The sequence below is a fragment of the Thunnus thynnus genome, chromosome 9, assembly GCF_963924715.1.
Source record: "Thunnus thynnus chromosome 9, fThuThy2.1, whole genome shotgun sequence".
In the NCBI taxonomy this organism is placed as follows: Eukaryota; Metazoa; Chordata; class Actinopteri; order Scombriformes; family Scombridae; genus Thunnus; species Thunnus thynnus.
In genome coordinates, this window is record NC_089525.1 from 34,821,602 (window position 1) to 34,837,416 (window position 15,815).

General features: G+C 37.7%; 1 protein-coding gene across 1 annotated transcript in view; it reads left to right on the forward strand.

Moving 5' to 3' along the window:
* Nucleotides 1-15,815, forward strand: part of LOC137188666 (NLR family CARD domain-containing protein 3-like) — a 59,971-nt gene that overhangs the window by 31,622 nt on the left and 12,534 nt on the right. Inside the window, exon 2 of the mRNA XM_067598275.1 lies at nucleotides 15,694-15,752. The gene's annotated coding sequence lies outside the window, so the exon portion shown is untranslated. The remainder of the gene's footprint in view (nucleotides 1-15,693; nucleotides 15,753-15,815) is intronic.

Sequence of the window (15,815 nt, forward strand, 5' to 3'; positions counted from 1 at the left end):
GTTAATTCATATCTAATTTCATATAGTAGATTGAAGGTATTTGACAGTTTCAGGACTGTTTAAAGTGTCAGTTTAATGTGTTTAGCTCACATTCAGTCTGACAGCTGTTGTTCATTGACTGTTTCTAAATAAGTTGTGCATCATCAGCACTCAGCTGTCATGTGTGATTAAAGCCAGCAGGTGTCACTGTTTATTCCTTTGGTTAATTCATCTGGATTTGTTGAAAATCGTTTGTATTGAAAGGAGGTTTTATGTTTTTGGTTTCAGTTTCTGTGTAAATATTCATTTAAATATTCACTATAAATTGATTCCAGTTTGGTATTATTATTATCATCATAGCCGTTATTGTTATTTTGTATTATTTTGTATAATTGCAAGTCACTTTTTTATTTCCTCTATTTTTTCTATAGATAAACACAAATCCTCATCATCAGCTTTATGATCCAAGATGTTAATAAAGTCTATCTGCAAATACTTTTTACTATCTACTATGTTTCTATTTAATTCTATTAATTTACTATTTAAATATCTTATAAATGGATTTTGTATTTCTCCACCATGATTAATTCCTGGCAGTGTGGAGGACATTTAGAAACATTTAGTCCTTCATGTTTAATAAAATGTATAAAATATAGTATATAATTGGATAATTACATGAATAAAATCTAAATAATGATACATATTATTTATGTTGTTGTATTGTGGGTATTTCTAAAATCCTGGCTACAGCCCTGAATATATACACCAAAATAATGTATTACAAACAAACAATGGAGCAAAATGAATACGTAACCATGGAAACAATCCAAAAGAAGAATCCAGTTGGATGCATGGACAGGTGTTTACTCCTGAGAGAGACAGTCACAATATATTCAGTTTAAAATGTGTAAAAGAAGAGTAAGATCTGTTGAGAAATGTGTTGAGCAGATCACAGACATCTGAGTGTGCAGCTTGTTCTGCTCTGTGATATTTACTGACAAAGATCTCAAACATTGCTCAGTGAATTAATGGAGCATCATGCTGCTGTCAGGGTGGATGTTCTCTCTCTGTTTGGGTCTGTTCAGGTCCAACACAGTCTGGATCAGGTCTAATTATCCTCAGCTCTGTTTCACATCAGGACTCTTTATTTTTAACATTCATTGATGCATGTTGGGTTCAGGAAGGTTCTCCATGGGTCAGTCTCAGACCTCCAGACTGATAAATGTTTTCCATCCTTACAAGAAGAAAAAACAGCAGAAAACACTGAAAACTGTTTTACATGAAAAGAATCAAATGTAAAGATTTGGAATATATTTGCACAAACAATCATTTTCCAGCATCTTCAGTCTGTTCTGTTCTATATAAATTATTAGTCACCTGCTGCCACTCAGAGTTAAACTGACTTGTAATTGACATGAAACACAGCTGTAAATTCCTCCACATGTGCATCACGAGGTCATCTAGTGGACTGATAGTAGAACAACAGCAGCTGATTGCAGCTTTCATGGAAATCAAATGAATTGAACAGACAGACAAACATCCTGATATTAAAATACAAAGAGAGACAGACAAACACTGTGAAGGTATTTCAACAATATTTCCAACATCTGGAGGCTGACAAACATTCTGTCTGACACACAGTCGTTCTTCATCCTCCCACCAGATGGAGCCAAACTCAACTAACTTTCACATCCTACACATAGTGTCTGGAAGAACATTGTTCTGATCATTTCTGTCTGGATTGATATGGATATTAGCAGCATTAATATCAATGCAGACACATGAACTTTAAAGAAACTTGTTTTGGTTTTACTGGATGAAACAGTTTGTGACAGAGAACAGAGCTGCTTGTCTTCATACAGTGAAGTTGGTTTCAATCAATCAATCAATCAATCAATCAATCAATCAATCAGTTTTTATTCATGTATCACCAAATCACAACAAAAGTCACCTCAGGGCACTTTTCACATAGAGAAGGTCAAGACTGTACTCTTTCATTCACAGAGACCCAACAATTCCCCCATGAGCAGCACTTGGCGACAGCAGTAAGGAAAAACTCCCCTTTAACGGGTAGAAACCTCAAGCAGAACCCGGCTCTTGGTGGGCGCCATCTGCTTTGACCGGTTGGGTTGAGAGAGAGAAAGACAGAGGGGGGAGAGAGAGGGGGAGGGGAGAGAGAGGGAGGGGGGACAGAATAACAACAATCATAACAATAACAGCAGCAACAGCAGTAGCAGCAGCCAGAGAAGGACGCCAACAGGACTGTGAAGGACCGCAAAGGCTTGGCCCAGAACCCAGGGTTTCCTGTGAGATGAGAAAGCACAAAAAACTCAGAGAAGAAGCAAAGTTATTGACATGCATTGATGTTACATGAATGCATACAGATGGAGAGGAGGAGGAGGAGAGAGGAGCTCAGTGCATCATGGGAAGTCCCCCAGCAGTCTAGGCCTATAGCAGCATAACTAAGGGCTGATCCAAGGCGAGCCTGGTCGGCCCTAACTATAAGCTTTATCAAAAAGGAAAGTTTTAAGCCTACTCCTAAACATAGAGAGGGTGTCTGCACCCCGGACTGAATCTGGAAGATGGTTCCATAGAAGAGGAGCCTGATAGCTGAAGGCTCTGCCTCCCATTCTACTTTTAAACACTGTAGGAACCACCAGTAAGCTGCATACTGGGAGCGCAGTGTTCTAGTGGGATAATACGGTACTATGAGCTCTTCAAGATATGATGGTGCCTGACCATTAAGGGCTTTGTAAGTCAGGAGAAGGATTTTAAATTCTATTCTAGATTTTACAGGAAGCCAATGCAGTGAAGCTAAAATGGGAGAAATGTGGTCTCTTTTTCTAGTTTTAGTCAGAACACGTGCAGCTGCATTCTGGACCAGCTGGAGAGTCTTTAGAGACTTGTTAGGGCAGCCTGATAATAAGGGGTCATGGAGAGTCATGGAGGGTCCTGGAAGGTCCTGGAGAGTCCTGGAGAGTGTCCTTCAGGGTCCTGGAGAGTCCTGGAGACTGTCCTGCAGGGTCCTGGAGAGTCCTGGAGAGTCCTGGAGAGTGTCCTGGAGAGTCCTGGAGAATGTCCTGCAGGGTCCTGGAGAGCCCTGGAGAGTGTCCTGCAGGGTCCTGGAGAGTCTGGCTCTGAGCTCCTTGGTCGTCTTTATCCACCAGTCGCCCTCAGTGGTTTCCCCGTTTGTTGAACTGGTTTGTTTCCACACTAGTTGTGTCTTAGTGGGATGTGCTGCTGGCTGCACACTGAGCCTCGTACAAACTGAAAGTGAAGTGAAACTCAGAGCAGCAGTTTTCTTTCAGGCTGTTTCTGTTGTTACGGAGCTTTAAGAACAAACCGACTGTTTCATGTTGATGTCAACAGAGATCCATGTTGGACTCTTTAAGGTGTGTTTGCTGTTTCTGCTCAGTGTGACGTGTGTGTTGAACTTATATTCATGTGTGTGCTGGGTTTCTGTTTTCCCTCCACTCGTCCCTCCTCACCTGCCCTGCATCATCATCTTCATCAGCCCTGCTCCCAGTGTTCTCCAGCCAATCAGCTTCTCTCCTGTTCTCCTGTTTCACCTCCTCATTCTCCTCACCTGCAGCTCCTCTCCTGGTTGGTTCAGTCACTGTTCAGTCCTGAACTCCTGCATCTTTATTAAAGAGACCTTCTTCACATCTCCTGCTACTCTTCATCACATATTAAAACATAGAACCAAAGATATTTATTTATGTATTTATATGACAGCCTTTAGTCCACCTGGCGGGTTTGTGATTGTCGACTCAGGTTGTAAAAACTGTAAACTTGTTGTTTACTTATTTCAATAAAGTTGTTGATAAAATACAAATAAAATAAAGCAGAAAGAATAAAATAATAATGATTGACTGATGGAAACTTTCTTCCTACAGATGAGAACACAGGCTGTTTTAGCAACACTGTCTCCTGGAGATACTTTAACAGTTCAGTAGAAGAAAGAAAGAAAAGAACAGAACAGACAGAAGTCTGTTAATAAAACAGAAAACTGACAGTAAACAAGCTCCAGCTGAAAGATCCTGAAGCAGCACAGTAAGTGGACCTTTAGTGGAGATAGTTTGATGTATAATAGTGACAGAAACCTGTAAGATCATCACTTCAGTTTCACATCTCAGATTAGCTGCTGTCTTCTGACAATAATCACATACGTGATCATTTAAGACTCATCCAAACACAAAAGCAGAAGAATAAACATCAACTTCTCTCATTTAGTTCATTTGATCCAAACATTTGGTCTCTGGACATTTTCTTCAAGTGAATAATAGTTGAAGAACATGTGAAATGACTCCGTTCACTGAAACACTCTCCTGCTGTGATTCACACTCATACTGCTGTAAATGTTCAGTTTGAACTAACAGAGTTTATAATTCAGTTTTATTTCTCTTCACTTCATAAAGTTCATAAACAGTCTGTTGGTTTGTTCGAATGCTTTTATATTAGTGTTGCTCCACACTTCTATACACAAACTCAAATGTGATCAAACAGGTGAAAAATACAACATCTGAAGCTCCTTGTAGCTTTATAATCAATCAGTTTGATTAAATGTGATCAGGATGTGAATGCAGTTGTGTTTTTGTCCAGCAGAGGTCAGTAAAACACAACTCAGCTGTTCATCTCATCGCTGCATTTATTTCATTATTGATTCATATTTCTGTCTCACTGTTTCACTTTTATACCAGCAGAACATTTATTTCAGCTGCAGATGAAACCAATAAGAGGAACAAACATGTTCCCATCACATTATTGATCAGCTGCAGACTGAAACATGAGAGCACAGTCAGCTGATCACAGATCAATACAGATAATGATCCATGTGAGGAAGTGAGTACTTTTACTTTCTACTTTTCCTTTACTGCCTTCATCTGATCATGTTTCACACACAAACAGGATCACAGTATAACACAAACACACTATATGTATATATATATATATATATAGTGTGTTTGTGTGAGCTGCTATACATGTTCACACGTCAGTACGAAGAATCAACAGTTTGTTTACTTTTAATATTTCATGATTCTGAACTTTTACTGAAATATTATTTAATAAACAACTTTGTTTTTAAAGAACTTTTGATCTTTTTTATATCAAAGTAGAAACAAACAGACAGAAGATGAGGAGGGTGTTTATATACTGTTGTAGTTCTATACTGTACTTTTACTCAGTACTCACACTGTTACACTTGTTTCTGATTGGTTCAACACTGAGTCACATGATGAACTTTACCAACACACAGCAGCTCATTTTACACACAAACACAACAACACATGTGTCAATCAGACACACTGAGATAAAAACACAACAACAGGCAGCACATGAGGATCTTTATTACATCACTGTTGTATTGTGTTTATGTAGTTTAATGGTTGATAGTGTATAAATGTGTATATTGTGTTTATATAGTTTAATGGTTGATAGTGTATAAATGTGTATATTGTGTTTATATGTAGTTTAATGGTTGATAGTGTATAAATGTGTATATTGTGTTTATATGTAGTTTAATGGTTGATAGTGTATAAATGTGTATATTGTGTTTATATGTAGTTTAATGGTTGATAGTGTATAAATGTGTATATTGTGTTTATATAGTTTAATGGTTGATAGTGTATAAATGTGTATATTGTGTTTATATGTAGTTTAATGGTTGATAGTGTATAAATGCGTATATTGTGTTTATGTAGTTTAATGGTTGATAGTGTATAAATGCGTATATTGTGTTTATGTAGTTTAATGGTTGATAGTGTATAAATGTGTATATTGTGTTTATGTAGTTTAATGGTTGATAGTGTATAAATGTGTATATTGTGTTTATATAGTTTAATGGTTGATAGTGTATAAATGTGTATATTGTGTTTATATAGTTTAATGGTTGATAGTGTATAAATGTGTATATTGTGTTTATATGTAGTTTAATGGTTGATAGTGTATAAATGCGTATATTGTGTTTATGTAGTTTAATGGTTGATAGTGTATAAATGTGTATATTGTGTTTATATGTAGTTTAATGGTTGATAGTGTATAAATGTGTATATTGTGTTTATATAGTTTAATGGTTGATAGTGTATAAATGTGTATATTGTGTTTATATGTAGTTTAATGGTTGATAGTGTATAAATGTGTATATTGTGTTTATATGTAGTTTAATGGTTGATAGTGTATAAATGTGTATATTGTGTTTATGTAGTTTAATGGTTGATAGTGGTTAAATGTGTATATTGTGTTTATGTAGTTTAATGGTCAAAAGTCACACTGCAGAATGTGTTTTCATAAAATGGAAACACTCTGAATATAATAAGTTTATTACAATATTATGTAAAACATCTAAAAAATATTTACTTGTGTATGAAATATTTTACAGTCTGACTGCAGCTCCGTCCAACCAGAAACCTCCGGAGCTGAAACATGAAGCCAACACAGAAGAGCCATTTATCACTAAAACTGACATCATGCAGATGTTTGTGCTGTATGTGGAGAGTTGTAGTTACTGACAGTGACCACTGGAGGGCAGTAAATACTCTGATTATCTCTCTATGAGTCCAGATCAGTGAGTTTAGAAAGATCAATATCACTATTGATGGCAGTATTTATAACAGGTGAATAATGTCTGTGTTAACATATATAGTGTCATTATCAGACTGGTGAACAATAGTGCTGATGTAATGCAGTAAATATGTCATAATGTCAGTATGAATATCAGTATTATTGTCAGGGCTGTATGTGGAGAGTTGTAGTTACTGACAGTGACCACTGGAGGGCAGTGATCATGACAGTTTCTCTGTGAGTCTCTGTCACTTTAACACTTCACTTCCATCCATGTGAACATGAAGCATGAATGTTTGTGTTGAAGGTGTGAGTGCTGGTGTGAGTGAGGTCAGCAGCAGTCATTAGAACAATGTGACTGATCACTGCCCTCCACTGGACACACTCACTAACTACAGCACTGGGAACCATCATTACACCAGTCAGTCAATAAACCAGCCAGTCAATGCACCAGTCAATCAATCAATCAATCAATCAATAAACATGTATACTTCAATTTCTGTTGAATCCTTTCATAATAAAATGTAGCAACCAAAATAAAGTTCCTGATTTCCTGTCAGTGTTCTGATGTGTAGCAGCAGAAAACATTTCAGTCGTATAAAGAAGAGAAAAGACCAGACTATAATATATTATAATCTATATATTTATGGATGAATCTGTCGTTCCAGATGTTCCAGATGTTCTAGTTATTCACAGCACAGATTTGAAGCTGCTTTAAAATTGCATTGCGCTGCCTAATCTGCATAAACAGCCTCAGCTGCGCCTCCTCCAGGCTGTGAGAACTAATGGACAATAAAGACTGAATCTATGTGATGAGGATTTATACAGTCTGTCAATGTTTGACTTTAGCTGTTCCAGGTTCTTTATTCCAAAGGTCAGCGTTGTGCTGGGATCATATTTCTTTAAAGTCACTTCTGGTTAAAGATGTATTCAGAGTTCAGACTGTTTGTGAAGCAACTGACATTTGAAATCTTCCTGCTGTGAGTTACATGTTTGTTCTTCCTACATTTGGTTTCCTGGTTGAAGCTGCTGATTAATTTCACCTTCACTCATCAGCTTGATGAAAATGATTTTCAGCATCTAAAGGTAACGTAAGCAACAGGTTTCATCATGTTTGTGTCAGCGGGGGTTAAAATGATGTGACACCAGTAGAGATGGTGCTAGTAGTGATTTATTATGTTGCTTTGTTGAATACTGGTGGAAGGTTTGAAACCTCGTTAATCCTCTTTGACTCTAATTAGCTTTGCTAACAAGATGCTGTTTAGACAACAGAAACATCAGAGAAAACTCTGGAAAAGCTTCATTAGTCAAAATTCAGCCTGTTGACACACTAAGTGACCAGAAAAATAGAAACACCTGAATAATATAATGAAATACAACAGTGATGCAATAAGTGTTAAGTTTTGTTGAGGTTCATTGGTTCTGTGGTTGTTTTGGGCTTTATTATTTTGAAAGATGTTTCCAATATTTAGTCGACCTCATTTTCATATATAGAGGAGAGAAACTTATTACAAACACCTGGACAATATAAGACAATCCAGTACAGTTGTTAAACAGGCCAGCAGCACTTGGACTATTCTGCACCTGGTATAATGATCAGGTTAAACAGTCGTGTAAGAACACAGACACACCTGTATCATACAACCTGTTGACTCACCTTTAACGTTATAAAGTTTTTTCAACTGGAACTTTTGGACTATTTATGGCAAGGCAAGTTTATTTGTATAGCACATTTCAACAACAAGGCAATTCAAAGTGTTTTACATAAAGCATAAAAGGCATTAAAACAGAATATAAAAGCAACACAAGTAAAAAGACATATAAAAACAATTAAAAAGTGTTAAATTTGGAAATAAAAAAGAAGCAAAAAGGGGAATAAGACATATTAAACAAGAGAATAAAACTAACAGTGCAGTGTAAAATATATAATATAGCGGCAAACAGAAAAGCCTTCAGCTGCAATTTAAAAGAAATGAGAGTTGCAGCAGATCTACGGTTTTTCTGTAGATCTACAGATTCTGTAGAGAAGAAGCTGCTTCTCCATGTTTAGTTTTGACTCTGGGGACAGAAAGCAGACCTGATCCAGACCACCTGAGAGGTCTAGAAGGTTCATAATGTAGCAACAGATCAGAGATGTATTTGGCCCGAAACCATTCAGTGCTCTATAAACCAACAGCAATATCCTAAAGTCAATTAATTGACAGACAGGAAGCCAGTGTAAAGATCTGAGAACTGGAGTTATATGATCCACTTTCTTGGTCTTAGTGAGGACTCGAGCAGCAGCGTCTGGATCAGCTGCAGCTGTCTGATCGATTTTTTAGGGAGACCTGTAAAGACAGAGTTACAGTAGTCGAGTCTACTGAAGATAAATGCAGGACCAGTTTTTCCAGATCCTGCTGAGACAGAGGTCCTTTAATCCTTGATATATTCTTGAGGTGATAGTGTTCTGACTATGTAATTGTCTTAATGTGACTGTTGAAATTCAGGTCTGAGTCCATGACGACACCAAGATTTCTGGCTTGATTTGTGGTTTTTAACATTATCGATTGAAACTGAGCGATGACTTTTAAACGTTCTTCCTCGGCTCCAAAAACAATTACTTCAGTTGAAGAAAATTCTGGCACATCCGATCGTGCACATCCGATCATTGATTTATTCAATGCTCTTACTCAGTGCTTGTGTTGGACCGGAGTCCCCTGGTGATATGGTTATGTAAATTTGTGTGTCATCCGCATAACTGTGGTAACATATTTTATTGTTTCCCATAATCTGAGCCAGTGGGAGCATGTAGATGTTGAACAGAAGAGGCCCCAGAATGGAGCCTTGGAGAACTCTGCATGTCATTTTTGTCCACTCAAATGTGTAATTACCTATAGACACAAAGTAGTCCCCGTCCTTTAAGTAGGATTCAAACCAGTTCAGTACTGTGCCTGAAAGTCCCACCCAGTTTTCCAGTCAGTCTAGTAATGTGTTGTGGTCAACCGTGTCAAATGTGGCACTGAGATCCAGTATTGTTAATACTGTAATTCTGCCACTGTTAATGTTTAAGTGGATGTCATTGAAGACCTTAACAAGAGCAGTCTCAGTGCTGTGGTGTGGTCGAAATCCTGACTGGAAAACATCAAAACAGTTGTTTAGTGCCACAAAGTTGTTCAGTTGTTGAAAAACAGCTTTTTCAGTGACCTTGCTTAAAAATGGAAGGTTTGATATGGGCCTATAGTTGCTCATTAGTGAAGTGTCCAGATTGTTCTTTTTTAGGAGAGGCTTGATGACGGCAGTTTTCAGGGCCTGTGGGAGGACACCTGAGAGAAGAGATGTGTTGACAATCTGTAGAAGATCTGAGGCCATGCAGTTTGAAACAATTTTGAAAAAGCCTGTAGGCAGAATATGAAGGCAGCAGGATTTCAGATGTTGTATAATGTCCTCCAGGTGTTTATGGTTGATCGGATGGAATTGTGTCATACTAATCAAATTGATTTTAAGTGGACACAGGGACAACACATATCCTGCACCTGATATGGAGGCACTGACTGTTTGTCTTATTTTCTGAATTTTGTCAGTGAAGAATGAGGCAAGTTCATTGCAGGTCCTGGTGGATAGAAATTCCGGGGCTACTGACACAGGAGGGTTTGTTAGCCTGTGAACAGCATCAAATAAGACACGTGCATTATTATTATTTTTAACAATGATGTCAGAGAGGAAGGACCAAATTGCATTTCTTAGTTCCAAATTAGAAATGCAAAGTCTTTCTTTATAGATGTCATAATGAATCTGGAGATTTGTTTTTCGCCACCTGCGTTCAGCTTTTTGACACTCTCTTTTTTCCATTCTGACCAGCGTGGCGTTTCTCCATGGAGATCTTTTCTTACAGAAACAACCTTCACCTTAGTGAGTGCAACAGCATCAATAACATTTGTAATTTTGGAACTGAAATTATCTACAAGCTCATTGACTGAGACCCAAGAGAGGGCGGGTGTGGAAGAGAAAGCCTGAATAAATATTTCACAGGTGTTTTCAGTGATATACCATTTAGTGATTACCTCTGTTTGAACATTTGTGTGCATGGAGATAAAACTCTCAAAGAAAATACAGGAATGATCAGAGAGAGCAACATCAGTCACCACAAACTTAGAGATGTTAAGACCATTAGAGATGATTAAGTCCAGATTGTGCCCCTTGTTGTGTGTGGGCTCCATTATATGCTGAGTCAGTCCATAGTTATCAAGAACATAGCAGTTCTTTAGTCCCTCTGTCCTGGGGGTTGTCAACATGGATGTTAAAATCACCAACAATAACTACACAGTCAAAGTCAATACAGATAATAGACAGCAGTTCAGCAAAGTCATCAAAAAAGGTAGCACAGTATTTAGGTGGCCTGTAGATATTTAGAAATAAAGCTTGAGAAGAGCCACATATTCAAAAGAATCAAAGTTTCCATAACACATCTGTTTGCATTGGAGGGAATCATTAAACAAAATGGCAACTCCACCTCCTTTCTTATGCACTCTAGCTTCACTCATAAAACTGAAGTTGGGAGGGGTTGACTCGATAAGAACAGCTGCTCTGTTATCTTGGACTAACCAAGTTTCAGTTAAAAACATAAAATCAAGGTTGTGCTCAAAGATAAAATCATTGATTAAAAAGGTTTTTCCGCACTGATATTTAATAAAGCTAAATTTAATCTAATTTTATTTAAATAAATTTATCTACCCAATTTTTGGGACAAGCTGCAGCTGACGAGGAATGGATGCTAAATTTGATAAATTTGCAGAACCATTTGAGTGCTTCCTGTTTCTTAACAGATTCACCATTCTTTTCCTGTTACCTATCAAGACAGGAATTGAGCAAGCTACCGGCACACTGGGCCCTGGCTTTTCCTGGGAAGAGACATGAGTGTCATTAGCCTTGCAGCCTGGACCCAGCACATATCAGTTACCGCTTGCTGTATCTTGTCGTGGAAGAGGGGGATGGAGGAGGGACAGGATGATTCTGTAGTCATCGTGGAGAGGGGGGAGGGGGCGGGCACTGTAACTGTGATGAATGTGTTGAGACTGGACACCGGGGGGGGGGGGGTTTAGGGCAGAGAAAATGGGAGTAGGATGGGGTGTAAGTTTGGTCCCTGCAGTGACCAGCTCATTCATCTGGTCAGTGAACTCCAAGAGGGGGGAGGAGGGAGAAAGGGTGACTGGAGAAGAGAGTAACATGGATGGAGTTTGGGGGGGTGAAGGGCGTGAATCCTCAAAAGTGGGAGTTAGTGAGGGGGGCAAAGACTCCTCCTCTCGACTCTGTTGAAAGCACTCTTCAGGCGGAGGCTGAGGCGGCTCTCTTTCAAGGTTTCTGCTGTGTTTTGTTATGTCTTCTTCTTGTTTGATCCCTCTTGTTGCTTGACCTTGGCAGAGGGAGCAGATTTGTGACATAGTAAGTAACATATGATCTGATCAGTCACTTCAGAGGTGGTCTGTGATTTCCAGGAAGCCAAGTGTGTGAGAGAAGCTGCTGTTCTCTTTCTTTTAACTGTTCTTCTGTCCTCACTAAGTCTTTAGTTACACAACACACTTCCAGTAAAGGTTGAAGACAGCAGTTTGCCTTTGGAGCTTTAATGGAGGAAAAATGTGAAAACAGTATCGAACAAATCAAATAATATTATAAATCAGAAAAATATGAGATACAATAAGCAAGAGTGAGAACAAAGGTGTTTGTCAGACAGCTCGTATGCTGCTAGCTTGGAAAGCATCTATGATGTAAAGAGAATCTACAGATGATGCAGCAACAAGAACATTTAGAGGGAGAATAAAAGATGCCTGTCAGTGTTTGCTCTGCTCAGTTTGAATGAAATGCTGGATGTTAGCATGTCAGTTAAACTAGCTGCTATAGAACTGTGTCAGCGTGGGTCGCTGCTAACACACAACACCCAACTGAGACCATGTGCTGGCTGAAGAATAGTGACATCACAAACCTAACAAATGACCTTCAATCTACTTGTTTCAACAACTGTTGTATTTGACTGCAGTTGAGTTTCCTCCATCACTGGGTGTATTTCACAGCATCAGAGACAATAATGCAGGTCTTAATGAATGTTACCCCTGTGCCACACATTGTTCCACGTCTGCACTATTTTAACACTAATCCCAACAGTCGACCTTTCACTGTCTGTTGTTACTCTGAAAAATTACCTGCATATAACATATAACATGTGCATCAATAATAATAAATGAGACTCAAATAAATACACAGCTGACACTGAGTGTTAAAGGCTCAATGTATGATGCTGCTGCTTTTAATAAATGAATTAAATAGATTGTTAATAATATGCTGTTTAGTTGTGTTTAATATTGACCAGTAAAAGTAAACCATGTTTTAATAGATGTTCTGAGGTCAATTTATTGTTCATCAAACAGTAAAATGTGCTGCAGTTATATTAGGAACACTGTCACTAGCTAGCAAGTCAACAACAGCTCACCAACCTGACAGATACACATTTTATCAGCTTTCAACATGTCACTAACTGCACTTAAACACAGTCATATGATTATGTTTTGACAGTTTGACATCAAATGAACTCAAACGGTTTCAAACAGTCTTGAGTTTGTTTGTGTAAAACATTTTATTCATTGTCAGAGAAGTTTAGTGTCAGTATGAAGGGTCGCCCCATTCAGTCACCTTTAAACTGGTGCATGTTTTAATAACCAGTATCATGCTGGTAGTGAGGGAGACTTTGTTTCACAGGTGGTATGGTTAGTGATTAACAGGTAATAAAAAGTCATTAAATAATATTCTCTGAAATCTTTCTAAACTATATCACAGACAAACTGTTGAAAACATCTTTTCATTGATGATATTCAGTATTTTAACCAAGCTAAGAGCTGCAGCAATAGAAACTAAAGTTTATGTTGCTGCCAAACCTTCATTCAGTATCTTTATACTATATCAATATAAAATCAATGTCACATTATATAAACTGCAAAGTGAATCACTGTCATCAAAACACAGTAAACTCTGTTTGTGGAATAATGACGGAGTTTAAACTACAATGTGATGCCTCATCACAGGAAGATCTTTGTTCTGCTGTACAGAACTGCATTTAGTGTTGAGTCAGACAGATTGTTCTCTCTTATTCTGCCTGTTTTAATCTTTACTGTAGATGATGATGATGATGATGAAGATGAAGATGCTCCATTAATTCAACCATAAATCATGGAGACATCTGTACTTTGATCCTTATAATCTAACACTGATTGACAGACAACATTCCCACAAGATCAAATAGAATATAACACAGCTGTAGCAACTATAACAGAACCATAAATAAAGATGAATGTAAATAAAAATATGATGCATTGATGCTCTGAAATACAAACATTCATGTGATCTTGTGGCTCCTTCTAATCTCCTCGGGGATAAAAGAGAGAGAACACGTTAAGTGTCTGACAAACTTCACAAGTTTTGTCTCCACTGATATTTGTGAAAATTGTTGCATCAGTATCTTTATGTATATTCACTAAATCATCAGTTGAAATACATGTCAGGCCTCTGAGTGTGATATGCTGCTTAACTGTTATTAATCAATAAAGTGTCATTCAGTACAATCTCTAATTAAAACAACAAGAAGTACAAATGACTCCATAGAAAACCAGAGTCCTCAGACTGATGATGAAGGACTGATGAAGGAGAATCAGCAGCAGTTTCTCTCTCTGTGTTTCCTCTGCAGGTGAAGCTACAAAGACTCTGTGACTGGATGTGGATCTGAATTCACCTGGTGAGTATTTTTATTTCTTCTGCCACACAGCTGACTCCACCAGCAGCTCATCTCCATTAAATGTGCTCTATAGTGGTAAATGAAAAGCCAACAAAGAACTGGAACCTTCTGAAAGTTAAACATTAAACATTAAACCTCAGTGGAAATGAAGAATAATGTCTTACTTTGATGCCATCTGGTGGTTGAATCAAGAATGACGCCGTTGTAACTGCAGTGCTGGTGTGATGTGCAGCTTGTTGTAATGAATGAGCTTGTTGTCTGGTGAAGCTTTTTTTTTTTTGCAAGGATTGTGTTTTACTGTCTTTGGTTTGGACTGTTGTGTGCATCCATTAAACTGTGATCACATCTCAGTCATATATTAATGTAGTGACATGTATATTCATGCTTTTCTAAGATAATTATTTTCTTAATTTTATGTATTAATTGTGTTTGAATATTACTTTTATCAATATAAAACCTCGCCTGGGCTTCACCTTCCTTTGGTTAGAGTGTGTTAGTGTCAGGAGGAACCAATAACCCTTATTCAATATAATCAATGAATCAGTCTCATAACTGTAAGTTCTGGTGCTCAAAGAAATCACAATAAAACCTTCTTAGAATAAATTAAGACATTTATTAAGAGCTAAACATCTTGAGGATACATGATAAAGCATAAGATAATAAATAAAAACAATAATAAGGCCTATAAATAATAACAAAAATAAAATAATAGAGAAAACAGACAGTGTCTTGAAGTTTGTGACTCGAGGCTAACGTATTGCAATGAGAATGCTAATGCAAAGCTGATTCAACTTCTCTAAAGAAATAATCTTTTCATTTTAAAGTTATTAGACATCAACCCTTGATCATAAAGCCACGTTATGTCTCTCTGTTGATGAGTTTGGTTGCTGCAGAGACGTCGTCAGGTTTAGGTTTATGTTGGTTCAGCTGGAGTCAAACTGCAATTATACAGCGGTGCATTGCAGCCGGCTTGGGCCGCGTTACAGATGAGTCTTTGTGATAATGTAATCTCAGTAGAATAAACTTTCCTGACTACACTCAAATCTTTATTTAGTCACAGTGTAAACTTCAAAACACAAGACTTAATGATACAAATAAAACAAAAACAACTGAACATGTTTCAATAAAAGATCAAAATACTTGGTCAAAAAACAAAGAAAAGAGACGTCTTAATAAGAATTGTGTCTTGGTTCATGAGTTTCTGGAGACCAGATCAGAGGGAGATTGAACCAAGATATGAACCAGAGAGACGCAGCCAATCAGAGGAGAAGCAGCTGATATTTAGGATGTTTCCAGCAGAAATGATGTAAAGGATGAATGAGTGATGATCAATGTTCAGTTGCTGATCAATGATTGGACTGATGTTTTCAGCTGTTCTCTCTGTGTTTCCTCTACAGATGAAGGTAGAAAGTCTCTGTGAGCTGATGTGGATGTGAATTCAGCAGCATCTGTCCAGGTAACATGATTGATTTTGGATTATTGGACGAGCTACCGCTGCATGCTCTGACTGGATATAGTA